We start from the raw sequence: 17,915 nt of genomic DNA, 5'->3' as shown, positions 1-17,915 counted from the left end.
GAAGACTCTTGAGAGTCCCTTGGACTGCGAGGAGATCCAACCAGTCCATTCTAAAGGAGATCAGTCCTGGGTGTTCACTGGAAGGACTGATGCTAAAGCTGAAACTCCAATACTCTGGCCACCTCATGCGAAGAGTTGACTCACTGGAAAAGACCCTGATGCTGGGAGGGATTGGGGGCAGGAGTAGAAGGGGATGACAGAGGATGAGATGGCTGGATGGCATCACCGACTCGATGGACATGAGTTTGGGTAAACTCCGGGAGTTGGTGATGGACAGGGAGGCCTGGCATGCTGTGCTTCATGGGTCGCAGAGAGTTGGACACGACTGAGTGACAGAACTGAACTGAACTGATGTCTTTAATATGTTGAGTCTTGAAAAGTTTTATCATCTTAAACCTTGATAATACGTTAATGTATTTAGTGAAAGTGCTCAGTCCTGTAGGACTCTTTGCAACCCCATGGCCTGTTCAGTCCATGGAATTCTCCAGGCCAGAATACTGGAGTGGGTAAGAATACTTAAGGACCCTCAGAACTCAACAGTTAAAACAATCAATTAAAAAATGGGCAAAAGACATGAAAAACTATTTCACCTTTCTCTTCTTCAGGGGATCTTCCTAACCCAGGGATTGAACCCAGGTCTCCTGCATTGCGGGCAGATTCTTTACCAGCTGAGCCACAAGGGAAGCCCTAGAATACTGGAGTGGGTAGCCTATCCCTTCTCCAGTAGATCTTCCCATCCCAGGAATTGAACCGGGATCTCCTGCATTGCAGATGGATTCTTTACCAACTTAGCTATCAGGGAAGCTTTCTACAATTAGAATAAGAACTTTTTGAAAAAGACTATCAATGAATTTAACAGAAAATGTATGCCACTACTGTATTGAAACAGATAACCAACAAGGATGTACTATAGCACAGGAAACTCTGATCAATATTCTGTAATAACATAAATGGGAAAATAACCTGAAAAAGAATAGATACATACATATGTGTAACTGAATCACTTTGCTGTACAGCTGAAACTAAACTGTTAATAAACTATGCTCCAATATAAAATAAAAATTCAAGATGAACTGGTCTCCAAATTCACTACTATTTTTGTTTTTAGTAACAGTATCATTTACTGAGACTGAAAATCAATGAAGAATTTTCTTAGGATAAAGAGAAAGGCAGATAAGACTTTAAGGGAGGAGAGCTGGGTAAACAGGACAGTTTTGCATTTCTTCCTCACCTATGTTTCCCTTCTCTGTCCTCTGTCTCTATCTCAGATAAATGTGGGTCTAATGATATCATCTTCAAGTATCTTTTCTATTAAATAATAACTACTACTTTAAGAACACAATCAGAACAATGAGAAAGTACCAACAGAATAAAATTGATGTTGCAAAAGAAAAATAGTATCTTGTGAAAGTCACTCAGTCGTGTCCCACTCTTTGCAACCCCATGGACTATACAGTCCATGGAATTCTCCAGGCCAGAATACTGGAGTGGGTTGCCATTCCCTTCTCCAGGGGATCTTCCCAACCCAGGGATTGAACCCAGGTCTCCCGCATTGCAGGCGGATTCTTTACCAGCTGAGCCACAAGGGAAGCCCAAGGGAACATAATTTCACAAAACTGAAATGAGAATACTGCTAATAATAAGACCTCTTCTTATCTGCCACTGGGTGAATAAAAATTTTAACAAGTTGAAGTTTTGAAGTATTGAATGTTTATAAACTAGAATAAACTCCTGGTTAAGAGTTCAGGTTATGGAGCTGACTCTATCTTGAACTAGCAACTTGACGCAGGGCAATTTAAATAACTTCCTTGAGAATGTGTTTCCTCATATGTAAGATGGAGATAATTAATAATATGATCTATGAAATGGCAACCCACTCCAGTACTCTTGCCTGGAGAATCCCACGGATGGAGGAGCTTGGTGGGAAACAGTCCATGGGGTCACAAAGAGTCGGACACGACTGAGCGACTTCACTTCACTTCACTTCATGTCAAATAGAGTGGTGAAATCTCAGATATTGCATATTAAACACTAATCCCAATGTTTCGCGTATGCTAATCACTCAATACACATTAATTACTATTATGTTAAATTCCTATTTGTCTGGGCAAATTATACCTAGGCTTCCCTCCATAAGGGCAGTTTTCCTAAATGGAGCCTATTAAGCTTTATGAGTTTAAGATTCTTTATAGATACATTATTTGCAGTGGTCTTACCATATGCAAGAATATACTCTGTTCCCAAGAATCATAATTTTAAGCTAATGAACTTAGATAAAACTGGCTGTTCGATTCAACTTTAACATAGCTAGAACATTATCTTTTAAATTTTAGCCTATTCAGGGTGGCCATGATAGTTTGTACAGTTAGAAATGTGAATTTCTAATTTAGAAATTCTGTCAGTTGCACAGTCAGAAGCCTGATTCCATTCCCTCGACAAAAGCCACAACAGATTTGGGATTCTGGAAGCACTCAGCTTAGATGGGACCAAAAAAATAAGTAATATGTAATTCAGGTAGTCTCGTGCATGTGAATTACATGACTTCTGAACTGGACTTGATGGGAGAATAAAGGCAATATTTTTATTTTGTAGAGAGGTCAAGTTCTAATTTAATTTGACCTTGTTAATATGATGACCCTAAAAAACAAATTTGGTAGTGAAAAAAGTGGAAATTAATGATTAGAAAAAGCCACTCCCCATGGATTTCAATGATCCTATCCATGGTTACCAAAAATCACTGTGAAAGGGAAAGTGTTAATCGCTCAGTCATGTCTGACTCTTTGCAACCCCATGGACTGTACCCAAGTAGGCTCCTCTGTCCATGGAATTCTCCAGGCATGAATACTGGAATGGGTTGCCATTTCCTTCTCCAGGGGATCTTCTCCACCCAGGGATCGAACTCGGGTCTCCTGGATTGTAGGCAGATTCATGACCATCTGAGCCACCAGGGAAACCCTCCAAATCACTAAGAGATGAATTCAAATGGAAATAAATGTTTGGTAAGGAGTGGTAAATGTATCACAATAAAAGCTTTGACAATAGTTTGTTTTGGATTTATTAATGAAGCTGTGGTTACACGAGGTTATAGAATCAGACACAATCAAATGGATAAAGAAAACTTAGATCATTAGTAGAGAAGACATGGAAGCTTGCTGACTTTCTTTTTTCTTTTAGCTGTACCACGTGGCTTGCAGGATCTTGGGTCCTTGACCAGGGATAGAACCCAGGCCCAGGGCAGTGAAATTGCTGAGTCCTAAGCACTGGACCTCCAGGGAATTCTCCAGTGACGTTCTATGTACTATTTGCTTGTATAACTGAATATTCAGCACTTAAATTTTTGCTGTTTCAAAAGTTACTTTCTTCAACTTTGTATAATTTTTTAATAGCTGAGGACTAGAAAGAATTTGCTCAATATTTTAAAAACGCTAAATGCTGGGAGATAGTGACAAGCATATGGAAATTCCTAACTATGCCATACGTAGAAGTTTAACCAATAATTGAATAAATAAAAAGAAAAAAAATCAATGTTAAGGTATTTCCTATCCAGGTTAATGTTAGCACAGGGAACATTCCTTACATACTACTTATCCTGGGTTCAGTTCAGTCGCTCAGTCGTGTCCGACTCTTTGCAACCCCATGAATCACAGCACGCCAGGCCTCCCTGTCTATCACCAACTCCTGGAGTTCACTCAAACTCATGTCCATCGAGTTGGTGATGCCATCACTTACCAATTTAAATCATTTTCCTGAAATAATAGGTCCCACATTCCTTAGAATCATTAGGATTAGTCATTGATTAGGACTGTATTTGATTTTTCACATGTTCTGATTTCACAATAAGGATCTAGTTTTACTCAACTGCATTCATACACTACCAAGACACAATGACTCAAGTGAACAAACGGTTATCCCTCAAAACTAAATTAATAGACTTTTCCAATGAATAAAAGTTCTAATTGTTCACTATGTTGTCATTAAAGTTGCAAACATTTGAGCTTTTACAAAACACGTGTTGAAATAATTTTGGCCTAAGATCAAGGAGATTTGAAAAGACTGACAAAGAATTTTAAGTCTTTCTATAATTGCTTTCCACTCTACATAAAATGTAACAATCACTGTGATTTCACAACAGGAAATAATTCTATAATTTTTTCAAACTTCTCTCTCCTTTTCCGTTTTGGATCCTTGTGTCTTTTTTTTTTATGACAGAATACTTAAAACCTGGTGTCTTTTATAACCCTAAATTCCTGAGAAGGAGGGGGAGAGGATAAAATAAAGATTAAATTAAAATAAGATGTTAGATACAAAAAGAAAAAGATCAAGAGACCAGATGTCACATAAGGAAACTAAAAAAACAATATGAAATAAAGTTCAGAAAATAAGATTATAAAACACTTTCACATGTGACAGAATACTACCATTTATGTTGCCCAAGTTGCTTTTATGAAAGGAAAAAATATTTGGCAAAGGACAGACCTGTAAGTATACTAATACTGTGCCATATTCTTATTCAAATAAGCTTATCTGTTTCTATGTTAAGAAGTTGATAACCTGGGGGAAAAAACAACAATTCTTTTGGCTAATATCAGGGTCAAGCATTAAAAGAGAAAATAAAATTCTAGCTATGCTAAATAAGTTATAAAATTATCAGCTATCTGCACTTTGGTATTTGTTAAAGTAAATATTTAAAGTTAAAAAAAAATCCTTTCAAGTGATCTAAAGTTCTTGGTGGAAACATGATATGAGAATTCTGGTTACCATTTAAATTTGAAGTACTTCATCCATTTCGGTGACAAAGGTGGTTTTAGCAGCTATAATTACATTCCTTTAAATTTCAAAGTGCTTTGGGTCCTTCCAAGAGGAATGAATGTCCTTTCTTCCTTGCCTCTCATTCCTTATGTTCTGAAGAAAGTGGTGTTTACTGCAAGAGAACAGCACAAAATAGAGCTAAACTGGAGAGGTAAACTAGTTTTAAATATATTGGACATTTTCTTTCATTTAGGATATTCTTAATTTTACCCTTACTCAATAGGTAAAATTGGACTTATTTGTTTAAGAAGTAACTTCCTTACTTAGGAAGTGACATGGATAGAATTCTACACACTCAAGAACTATCCATGACATATCTAAGAATCTAGCAACTTATATGAATCAAATTAGTACTGATGCATTTGAAGCTTTCTAAGACTTCATTTGATTGTCTTCATATATTTCTATTTTTGGCTACAAATAAAAGAATATGAAACATAAAATTCTACTTCACCTTCATAAAAATTCAATTCTAAGTGACAATATCCAACTTTGATACGGCCTCTGTCAAATATGAAAGTGTTTATCTTCAATTACAAAAATTTCTCTAGCCACTTTGTAGTTTTACTTTAGGTTTAAGTATAAAATATATTTATAATTTGGCATACAAAATATCACTTAAGATTAAAATAATAAATTCCTATCTATTTCTGACTCTTGAGCGCAAATTACATGCATGTTTAAACAGGCCCAACCCCTCATTTGCTTTTTTTATAACACTAAATACAAGGAAAATAACTAGAAGAGTTAAGAAAGAAAAAGATAATGTGAAAACTTTTAAATGATTCCAGATTGTGCTTACATACTGTAGAATTGAACCTTTCAATAGATTTTAAGACAACAAAGGCACATTTAAAAACGACACTTTTGTGCAACATCTAACAATATCTAACTCTGACATAGCTGTGTTATTCACAATGAAAACAATATCCAATATTCTTACAGTGTATATATCTATCACTTCGAGTGGTGTATAACAATGATGAGTGTCATGTACGAGACATATTACCAAGAAATATATATATATATCACTAAAGTCATGTCCAACTCTCTAAAACCCCATGGACTGCAAGATGCCAGCCTCCTCTTTCACTATTTCCCAGAGTTTGCTCAAAGCCCAGTATCACAAAAACAGTGGCAAAATCAGTTACTCTTTCCGCTATGAGTTTTTAAAAAAGAAAAATGCAATCAATGCCTATTTTTTGAAATTTGAATATGAAAAGAAATTGAACTTACAGACATACAAATAGTGATAACCTAGAAAAGTACTTTCAGAGAGAGAAGTTAAGTGTTTTCCCATGGGTAGGTGTTCAGTTCAGTTCAGTCGCTCAGTCGTGTCCGACTCTCTGCGACCCCATGAATCACAGCACGCCAGGCCTCCCTGTCCATCACCAATTCCCGGAGTTCACTCAAACTCATGTCCATTGAGTCGGTGATGCCATCCAGCCATCTCATTCTCTGTTGTCCCCGTCTCCTCCCACCCTCAATCCCTCCTAGCATCAGACTCTTTTCCAGTGAGTCAACTAGTCGCATGAGGTGGCCAAAGTATTGGAGTTTCAGCTTTAGAATCAGTCCTTCCAATGAACACCCAGGAGTGAGCTCCTTTAGAATGGACTGGTTGGATCTCCTTGCAGTCCAAGGGAATCTCAAGAGTCTTCTCCAGCACCACAGTTCAAAAGCATCAATTCTTCAGCGATCAGCTTAGGTGTTCAGTTCAGTTCAGTTCAGTCGCTCAGTCGTGTCCGACTCTCCGCGACCCCATGAATCACAGCACGCCAGGCCTCCCTGTCGATCACCAACTCCCGGAGTTCACTCAAACTCATATCCACAGTCGGTGATGCCATCCGTCGTTAGTTAGTGACAAAACTGAAAGGAGAACCTACACTGCCTTACTCTTTCCTAATGCAGTGATCTATTATCCTCTTATAATCTACCCTGCATTCCTTGAAATAGTCTTTTTCTGAACGCTTTATTCTGATGTGTTTGGTAGAACTCAAACTTCAAATTTGAAATATCCCCTCAAAAACTTCTCATGTCTGCTATTACCTTCCACTAGGCCCTATGACGGAGAAGGCAATGACAAGCCACTCCAGTACTCTTGCCTAGAAAATCCCATGGATGGAGGAGCCTGGTAGGCTGCAGTCCGTGGGATCGCTAAGGGTCGGACAAGACTGAGCGACTTCACTTTCACTTTTCACTTTCACACATTGGAGAAGGAAATGGCAACCCACTCCAGTGTTCTTGCCTGGAGAATCCCAGGGAAGGGGGAGCCTGGTGGGCTTCCGTCTATGGAGTCACACAGAGTCGGACACGACTGAAGTGACTTAGCAGCAGCAGCAGCAGCAGCAGCAGGCCCTAGGGAGTCTCCTCCACATGTGAACTTAAGTAATCAGCCAAAGATTTGAAAGGAAAGACATGCAAATTTTGAGGGTGCCTACTCTGTGCCTCTCTCCTTTCTAGGGATGTTCACCACTGAATTCCAGAACAACTGGTATGACTTGAATAGGGTTGTACATTAGATGGTAGAAACCAATCAACCAATTGTAGGTTGTAGGTTAGATGGTAGTAACCAAACAACCAATTGAATTCCTGAGTGTGATTATTTTATCCTGATTATGTGGCAGAATGTCTTTGTAGGAAATGCACTCTAGAGTACTCAGTGGTGATGCAGTATAATGTCAGCAACTTACTATCAAGTGATTCACGAAAAATTATCTGTACCATTCTTACAATTTGTATATGTTTGATATTATAATATAAAAAGAAAAAAAATTAATATATCTGTACATCAGTCACATTTCCAAAATGTCTTCTGTGGAAGTCTGACATGGCTAAATGCTCAAAGAAAAAGTAGTTCTATATAGTGAAATAAATTTGGGTAAAGTTACTCGTATTCCTTCTTGGTGATTCACTATACACATTAGCCCATCAGATATTCCTACAAATCACACCTTAGGCATACTTTCATTTATTCATCCTTCCAACCACATAAATTATACTTAAGGCCTACTATATGAAAGGAAATGTTGTAAGTAGTAGAGATAGACAGACAAGCAAGATCTCTTCTCTCAGAGAGCCAACATTTTAATACAGAGAGAGACAAGTCAGTAAATGAACAAACTAATTTCAGATGGTGATAAATACATCGAAGAAAATAAAACTGGGTGTTAGAGGCTGGGAAGGTGGAGTTGCTGTTTGAGACAGTGTATAAAGGAAGGCCCTCAGGAGAGATGATCTCAGGTTGAAATGAGAAAGACATGGAGAAATTTAGGGGGTGAATTTTCCAGACATAGGAAGACATACATGTTATAAGATAGGAATTCACTTATAATGCTCATGGGAAAAAGTTTCTAAATTATCAAAATAATGAAATAGGAATTTTTGAGAAAAATCTCTTAAGTACCATATTCTTCAAAATACATGTGAAAATTGGCCATATTAAAACTATTGACTCCTATGTAACAACAACAATAAAATAACAATTACTACAAATTCTTAACCTATTTTTTTTTTAACTAACTACATGAATTCTCTTTGGATGACAATTTCCTATTACTTCAAAGCTTCTTTCAGAACCAATCCTTATTTTATAATTCAGTGAAAAGATTATTCTCTCTCTGCATGTAAAATGAAATGAATTGCCTGTTTTCCTCTCCCCTGGATGATGTACCAGAGTGTTGGGAAAACATCATGAAGACATGTAGACATGAAAAGTATTCCCTGAATGTATATGGAGCTATGTTACTACCCACTCACTGAAGCAACAGCAGCATATACCAAAATTCTCTTCTAGAACGTTGACAGCACTGGATTTTGCACATTGCTAAAGAACAACTTCAATTATAAACCTTAACGAAGGAAAATACTCTTAATCATTCTCAGGATACCCTGGTGGCTCAGACAGTAAAGAATCTGTCTGCAATTCAGGAGACCCAGTTTTGATCCCTGGGTTGCGAAGATCCCCTGGAGAAGGAAATGGCTATCCACTCCATTCCTTCCTCAGTGATCACTGCAAAGAAATAGAGGAAAACAATAGAATGGGAAAGACGAGAGATCTCTTCAAGAAAATTAGAGACACCAAGGGAATATTTCATGCAAAGATGGGCACAATAAAGGACAGAAATGGTATGGACCTAACAGAAGCAGAAGATATTAAGAAGAGGTGGCAAGAATACACAGAAGAACTGTACAAAAAATGTCTTCACGACCAAGATAATCACAGCGGTGTGATCACTCACCTAGGGCCAGACATCCTGGAATGTGAAGTCAAGTGGGCCTTAGGAAGCATCACTACGAACAAAGCTAGTGGAGGTGATGGAATTCCAGTTCAGCAATTTCAAATCCTAAAAGATGATGCTGTGAAAGTGCTGCACTCGATATGCCAGCAAATTGGGAAAACTCAGCAGTGACCACAGGACTGGAAAAGGTCAGTTTTCATTCCAATCCCAAAGAAAGACAATGCCAAAGAATGCTCAAACTACCACACTATTGCACGCATCTCACATGCTAGCAAAGTTATGCTCAACATTCTCCAAGCCAGGTTTCAACAATATGTGAACTGTGAACTTCCAGATGTTCAAGCTGGTTTTAGAAAAGGCAGAGGAACCAGAGATCGAATTGCCAACATCCGCTGGATCATCGAAAAAGCAAGAGAGTTCAGAAAAACATATATTTCTGCTTTATTGACTATGCCAAAGCCTTTGACTGTGTGGATCACAATAAACTGGAAAATTCTTCAAGAGATGGGAATACCAGGCCACCTGACCTAACTCCTGAGAAAGCTGTATGCAGGTCAGGAAGCAACAGTTAGAACTTGACATGGAACAACAGACTGGTTCCAAATAGGAAAAGGAGTACGTCAAGGCAGTATATTGTCACCCTGCTTATTTAACTTATATGCAGAGTACATCATGCAAAATGCCGGGCTGGATGAAGCACAAGCTGGAATCAAGATTGCTGGGAGAAGACTGCAGTGGAGACAGTGGCAGACTTTCTTTTTTGGGCTACAAAATCACTGCAGATGGTGACTGCAGCCATGAAATAAAAAGATGCTTACTCCTTGGAAGAAAAGTTATGCCAAACCTAGATAGGATATTAAAAAGCAGAGACATTACTTTACCAACAAAGGTCCGTCTAGTCAAGGCTATGGTTTTTCCAGTAGTCATGTATGGATGTGAGAGTTGGACGATAAAGAAAGCTGATCGCCGAAGAAGTGATGCTTTTGAACTGTGGTGTTGGAAAAGATTCATGAGAGTCCCTTGTACTGCAAGAAGATCCAACCAGTCCATCCTAAAGGAGATCAGTCCTGAATGTTCATTGGAAGGGCTGATTCTGAAGCTGGAACTCCAATACTCTGGCCACCTGATGAGAACAGCTGACTAATTTGAAAAGACCCTGATGCTAGGAAAGATTGAAGGCAGGAAGAGAAGGGGATGACAGAAGATGAGATGGTTGGATGGCATCACCGACTCAATGGACACGAGTTTGAGTAAACTCTGGGAATTGGTGATAGACAGAGAAGCCTGGCATGCTGCAGTCCATGGGCTCTCAAACAGTCGAACACAACTGAGCGACTGAATTGAACTGACTGTTAGTAGGGACAGCATGAAGTAAAAAATGAATAATGCTGGGGGACCTTTTGTTTATGAGTACAGGGTAACGTCATCACTAAATAACTAAATTCAGGTTACATATGCGCTAATTTGGAAACATTAATAAGGTAGGCATATTGAAACAAAATAAGAAGGAAGGAATTTAATCTTGCAAAATTTAAAAGAGAAAAGATGCCAGTTTGAGAGTAAGGTAACTTAGGCATTAGCCCAAATTCTTCATTAACTAAGGAACCACAGGTATAATCATTGCCATTAAAAAAATCTATCAAAGCCCTACAGGCTCAGTACTGTGCCATCTTATTTACTTTGCTCTTTAACAATAGAGAATGTTTAAGTAAAAGTATTACTAAGAATTAAAACATAACAGTCCAACAGGTATCCTGCAGCTTACCTGGGAGCTTTTTAATTGTATAGCACAGCGACTGTCAAACTATGACTCAGGGGCCAAGTCTGAACACCTGTTTATGCGTGACCTGCAAGGCAAGAATGTAGTTTTTACACTTTAAAATAGCTGGAAAAAAAGATCAAAAGAATAAAAATATTTTGAGGCGTAAAAATTATATGAAATTCAAATTTCATTTTCTATAGATAAAGTTTTATCAGAACACAACCAGCACATTTTAAAACGTATCATCTATGGCTGCTTTTGTACTGCAGAGGGAGAGATGAATTGTTGCAACAAGGACTGTATGGCCCACAAAGTCTAAAACATACACTATCTGGCCCTTCCCAGATAACATTTGCCAGTTCCTAATATAAAATACTTTGACTGTGTGGATCACAATAAACTGCGGAACATTCTGAAAGAGATGGGAATCCCAGACCACCTGACCTGCCTCTTGAGAAACCTGTATGCAGGTCAGGAAGCAACAGTCAGAACTGGACATGGAACAACAGACTGGTTCCAAATAGGGAAAGGAGTACGTCAAGGTTGTATATTGTCACCCTGATTATTTAACTTCTATGCAGAGTACATCATGAGGAACACTGGGCTGGAAGAAGCACAAGCTGGAATCAAGATTGCAGGGAGAAATATCAATAACCTCAGATATGCAGAGGACACCACCCTTATGGCAGAAAGTGAAGAGGAACTCAAAGGCCTCTTGATGAAAGTGAAAGAGGAGAGTGAAAAGGTTGGCTTGAAGCTCAACATTCAGAAAACGAAGATCATGGCATCTGGTCCCATCACTGCATGGGAAATAGATGGGGAAACAGTGGAAACAGTGTCAGACTTTATTTTTTTGGGCTCCAAAATCACTGCAGATGCTGACTGTAGCCATGAAATTAAAAGACGCTTACTCCTTGGAAGGAAAGTTATGACCAACCTAGATAGCACATTAAAAAGCAGAGACATTCAGTTCAGTTCAGTCGCTCAGTCGTGTCCTTCTCTTAGCGATCCCATGAACCACAGCACGCCAAGCCTCCCTGTCCATCACCAACTCCCGGAGTTCACTCAAACTCATGTCCATTGAGTCGGTGATGCCATCCAGCCATCTCATTCTCTGTCGTCCCCGGCTCCTCCTACTCTCAATCGCTCCCAGCATCAGAGTCTTTTCCAGTGAGTCAACTCGTCGCATCAGGTAGCCAAAGTATTGGAGTTTCAGCTTTAGCATAAGTCCTTCCAATGAACATCCAGGATTGATCTCCTTTAGAATGGATTGGTTGGATCTCCTTGCAATCCAAGGTACTCTCAAGAGTCTTCTCCAGCACCACAGTTCAAAAGAATCAATTCTTCGGCGATCAGCCTTCTTCACAGTCCAACTCTCACATCCATACATGACCACGGGAAAAACCATAGCCTTGACTAGACGGACCTTGGTTGGCAAAGTAATGTCTCTGCTTTTTAATATGCTATCTAGGCTGGTCATAACTTTCCTTCCAAGGATCACAAAAAACTAGTTGATCTGATCATATGGACCACAGCCCTGTTTAACTCAATGAAGCTAAGCCATGCCATGTGGGGTCACCCAAGACGGACAGGTCATGGTGGAGAGGTCTGACAGAATGTGGTCCAGTGGAGAAGGGAATGGCAAACCACTTCAGTATATTTGCCTTGAGAACCCCATGAACAGTATCAAAAGGCAAAATGATAGGATACTGAATGAGGAATTCCCCAGGTCAGTAGGTGCCCAGTATGCTACTGGAGATCAGTGGAGAAATAACTCCAGAAAGAATGAAGGGATGGAGCCAGGCAAAACAAATACCCAGTTGTGGATGTGACTGATGCTAGAAGCAAGGTCCGATGCTGTAAAGAGCAATATTGCATAGGAACCTGGAATGTTAGGTCCATGAATCAAGGCAAATTGGAAGTGGTCAAACAGGAGATGGCAAGAGTGAACGTAGACATTCTAGGAATCAGTGAATTAAATGGACTGGAATGGGTGAATTTAACTCAGATGACCATTATATCTACTACTGTGGGCAGGAATCCCTTAGAAGAAATGGAGTAGCCATCATGGTCAACAAAAGAGTCCGAAATGCAGTACTTGGATGCAATCTTAAAAACGACAGAATGATTTCTGTTCATTTCCAAGGCAAACTGTTCAAGATCACAGTAATCCAAGTCTATGCCCCAACCAGTAATGCTGAAGAAGCCGAAGTTGAACAGTTCTATGAAGACCTACAAGACCTTTTAGAACTAACACCCAAAAGAGATGTCCTTTTCATGATAGGGGACTGGAATGCAAAAGTAAGAAGTCAAGAAACACCTGGAGTAACAGGCAAATTTGGCCTTGGATCACGAAATGAAGCAGGGCAAAGGCTAATAGAGTTTTGCCAAGAGAACGCACTGGTCATAGAAAACACCCTCTTCCAACAACATCAGTCAGTCAGTCAGTTCAGTCGCTCAGTCGTGTCCGACTCTCCGCGACCCCATGAATCACAGCACGCCAGGCCTCCCTGTCCATCACCAACTCCCGGAGTACACTCAAACTCATGTCCACAGAGTCGGTGATGCCATCCAGCCATCTCATTCTCTGTCGTCCCCTACTCCTCCCGCCCCCAACCTTTCCCAGCATCAGAGTCTTTTCCAGTGAGTCAACTCGTCGCATGAGGTGGCCAAAGTACTGCAGTTTAGCTTTAGCATCAGTCCCTCCAATGAACATCCAGGATTGATCTCCTTTAGAATGGACTGGTTGGATCTCCTTGCAGTGTAAGGGACTCTCAAGAGTCTTCTCCAACACCACAGTTCAAAAGCATCGATTCTTCGGCCAACAACAACATAAGAGATAGCATATTAAAAAGCAGAGACATTACTTTGCCCACAAAGGTCTGTCTAGTCAAGGCTATGGTTTTTCCCGTGGTCATGTATGGATGTGAGAGTTGGATTGTGAAGAAGCTCATCGCCGAAGAATTGATTCTTTTGAACTGTGGTGCTGGAGAAGACTCTTGAGAGTCCCTTGGACTGCAAGGAGATCCAACAGTCCATTCTAAAGGAGATCAATTCAGGGTTTTCATTGGAAGGACTGATGCTAAAGCTGAAACTCCAATACTTTGGCCAACTCATGTGACTAGTTGACTCACTGGAAAAGAGTCTGATGCTGGGAGGGTTTGGGGGTGGGAGGAGACGAGGACGACAGAGAATGAGATGGCTGGATGGCATCACCGACTCGATGGACATGAGTTTGAGTGAACTCTGGGAGTTGGTGATGGACAGGGAGGCCTGGTGTGCTGTGATTCATGGGGTCGCAAAGAGTCGGACATGATTGAGGGACTGAACTGAACTGAACTGAATATAAAATACACAATTATGCTCCAAAATGATAGGATTTACATTTAAAAATACTAGATCAAATGGTTCACTTTAGCCCTTATCTCCCAGTATAATAGTCTTTCATGTTTCTAGTGAAATATTAAGTAACAACCTTATATTTAAAATGACTATGCCATAATATTGAGAGAATTTTTGTATACCGAAAAATCCACTTTCCTGATTTATGAAATTTATTAGGCATGATAAATCATTACCTTTGGGTCAACTTCTGATTGAAAGTGTGCAGTGGAATCTCTGAATTGAAAAATAATTAATAGTTCCAACAGTTGATACAATATCACTGATGACAATACTGAGAGGTGAATAAAATGTTAAACTATATAAAAAATAATAACTGCTTGAGAGTTTCAGAATTTTGTAAACTGTTTTAGCATTAAAACTAATTCTAGAATGATTCAACTTCTGCTTTTGAGGCCTTGAGTAGGTAAACAGTCCAGAATAATCCTCCCATTGAAAACAACTGGAACACCGTATAAAGTACAGGAGGGGACTATTTTCAGACACAGGCGGTGTAGGACTATGGTCCCTGAGAAAAGCGAAGTAAAGAAGGCAAGCCCTACCATCATCTAAGTTTCTCAGCCAGGAAGAAACTCCAGCACAGCAGAAAGAACCAAAATAGAGCCTGCCAATCTTACTGACTTGAGGAGACAGAGAAAACAGTACCAGGAGGTCAAGGAAGCTAGAATTTATGGAGTAGAGTTCCAGAGAGCAGGGAAAGAGTTCCAGTAATTTAGATGAGGGTTCCCTTGAATATTTAGCTGTATTAAAACCTGTACATGAGAAGGGTAAAATTTATTGAGACCAGCCAAGAAGAACTTCTAAGGAAAAAAAGCTATCATGGAGTTCTAAAACAAAAAATTCTCAGAGCTGACACAGGGCCAAAATTTCAACATGTTCCCCTCCAGCAAGAGGGGATGAACCTCCCTGAATATGCCAGGCTATTAAAAATGACCCCAGAAGGCCTACACACAGAAACAGGTTTTAACTGAAAACCATTCAAGGAGATTAACATACTGGAAAGAAATGAAAAATAGAAAGTCTAAGAAACAAAAGGTCTTAGCAAAGAAATACAAAGAATTAAATTATTATAAAAAATAGAAGATACAAAGAATAAAATTACAGAACTGAAATTATGATAATTGAAATTAAAAATTCAATAGATGGGCTAAACAAGAGAATGGAGAGGATAGAAGAAAAAAATCAGTAACTAAAAGATGAAACAATTGTAAAGTATTTAGCCTCCAATTAAAATAAATAAATTAAAAAAAGATAAAACGATAGAAGTTACCCATCCTAAATAGCATAAAGGACATAGACTGAATGCAAATGAACAGAGCCTCAGGGAACCATGAAATTATACCAAAAGTTCAAATATTCAAGTCATCACAGTCTTGGAAGTGAGGAGAAAAAGAGCAGGGCTGAAAAAATATTTGAAAAAATATGGTTGAAAAATTTTCCCAAAATTGGCAAAAGACATAAACCTATAGATTCAAGAAGCTGAACAAACTTCAAACAGAGTAAACACAGAGAAATCTACACCAAGACATACCATGGTCAAACTTCTGAAAACTAGACACAATAAAAAAAAATCTTAAAAGCAGCAAGAGAGAAAAGATCCTTTACCTACAAGGAAAAACCAATTTGACTATCAATGGATTTCTCATAAGAAGACATAGAGGCCAAAAGGAACTGGCACAATCTTTCTCAAGAGCTGAAAGAACTGTCAATCCAGAATTTTTCCTCCAGAAAAATATCATTGGGGAATGAAGAGAAAATCAAGATATTCTTAGGTAAAGGAAAGCTAAGAGAATTTATTGCTAGCTGACTTGCCCTAAAAGAATGGATAAAGGAAGCTCTCTAAATTGAAAGGAAATGAAAAAAGATGACATTTTGGAACATCAGGAAGAAGGCTAAAAGAATAAAACTATGGATACTAGTTATACCATGAATAATAGTTCTTCTCTTATCTTCCAAATTATGTCTGATTGTTTAGGCAAAGATTATAATACTGTCTGATATGGTTCACAATGTATTAAAGAAAGTATTTAAAACAAGAAGATATAAAACTATGTACACATGCATATAATATATACCTATCAATAATACAACTTATATATGAAAATATTAAGTCATTTAAATGAGGGATGATAAAGGGACTGAAGGAAGGTAAGGATTCTATGCTTCGATTGCAGTACTAAAATGCAGAGTACCAGTAGTAGTATGGCACAGGAGACCGTGGTGTGTCGTAATTACACAGTGCAATATCTAGAGCAACGATGAAGAATTTATACAAAGAAATACAGTTTAAAACACTACAGTGGGTCAACATGGAATTCTAAAAAGTATTCAAGTAATGCACAGAAAAACAGGAAAAAGAAAAGAAAAATGGAAAGGAGGAAACAAACGGAATACAAAAAATTAAATGTCAGATTTAGGTCCTAACATATCAATAATTACCTTAGCAGCAGACTCATACTGGAAGCAACTAAAATGTCCTGCAATGGATGGTTAAACAAATTGTGGTACATCAATACTATGAAATACTAAATCAGCAATAAAAAGGAATGAACACAGTGTAATTTGGGTGTATCTCAAGGGCATTATGCTAAATGAAAATAGCCAGTCTCAAAGGTTATATATTATATAATTCCATCAATATGATATTTTTTACTATTTTTAAATTTATTTTTAATTGGAGGATAATCCCTTTACAATGTTGTGCTGGTTCTGCCACACAACACCGTGAATTAGCCAAAAGTATAGGTTATCACAGAGTACCAGGTTCAGCTCCCTGTGTTATACAGCAACGTCCCAATTCATCCCACTCTCTCCTTCTCCCACTGTGTCTACAAGTCTGTTTTCTATGACGGTGTCTCTATTCTTGCCTTGCAAATAGGTTCATCAGTAACATTTTTCTAGATTACATATATATATGTGTTAATATATAATTTTTCTCTTACTGACTTAATTCACTCTGCATAACAATCTCTAGGTTCATCCACCTCAAAAGAACAGACTCAGATTTGTTCCTTTTTGTGGCTGAGTAAAATTTCATTGTATGTATGTACCAGTTTCCTTGTATGTTCATCTGTTGACAGACATCTAGGTTACTTCCATGTATATGACATTCTTAAAATGACAAAATCATAGAGATGGATAACAAATTAGTGGTTGCAAGGAGTGAAGGGTAGTTGAGAGGAGGATGTGTGTGTGTGTGTGACTATAAAGGGGCAGAACGAGGGAAGTTTTTCTGGTGAGATTGCAGTCTTGGTTATATGAATCTACATATGTGATAAAATGCCAAAGAACTATTACTCATTTTATACCAATATCAGTTTCTTGATTATTACTCTACAGTTATACTAGATGCAACTAATATAAACTGGGTGAATGGTAAAGAGGATATCTCTACATGGTACTATCTTTGCAAATTCCTGTGAATTTGTAATTATTTCAGAGTATAAAGTGAACCAAAATTGTGAATACTTTAAGAGTTCATTATCAGGGTTTCTAGGCTTCCCAGATGGCACAGTGGTAAAGAATCCTCGTGTCAAGCAGGAGATGTGGGTTTTATTTCTGGGTTGAGAAGACCCCTGGAGACGGAAATGGCCACCAACTCCGGTACTCTTGCCTGGAAAATTTCATGGACAGAGGAACCTGACAGGCTACAGCCCATAGGGTCACAAAGAGTTGGACATGACTTAGTAACTAAACAATAGCAG

The 17,915-nt window shown here is 38.6% G+C and overlaps 1 protein-coding gene across 28 annotated transcripts in view; it reads right to left on the bottom strand.

Moving 5' to 3' along the window:
- Positions 1 to 17,915, bottom strand: part of PEAK1 (pseudopodium enriched atypical kinase 1) — a 337,872-nt gene that overhangs the window by 168,153 nt on the left and 151,804 nt on the right. For 13 of the 28 annotated variants that reach the window (XM_055418081.2, XM_055418088.2, XM_088829557.1 and 10 more), the window contains 2 exons: positions 10,813 to 10,894; positions 4,759 to 4,921 (listed from right to left, as the gene is read on the bottom strand). The exons of 5 other annotated variants lie outside the window; for them this stretch is intronic. The gene's annotated coding sequence lies outside the window, so the exon portion shown is untranslated. The remainder of the gene's footprint in view (positions 1 to 4,758; positions 4,922 to 10,812; positions 10,895 to 17,915) is intronic. 10 more of the 28 variants (XM_055418090.2, XM_088829558.1, XM_055418086.2 and 7 more) reach the window with 1 other exon arrangement.

Source organism: Moschus berezovskii, chromosome 21 (genome assembly GCF_049115385.1).
Source record: "Moschus berezovskii isolate FMDL1 chromosome 21, NW_MosBer_1.0, whole genome shotgun sequence".
Lineage (NCBI taxonomy): Eukaryota > Metazoa > Chordata > Mammalia > Artiodactyla > Moschidae > Moschus > Moschus berezovskii.
Note: the sequence above shows the minus strand (reverse complement) of the source record. Positions and strands in the feature narration are given on the sequence as shown.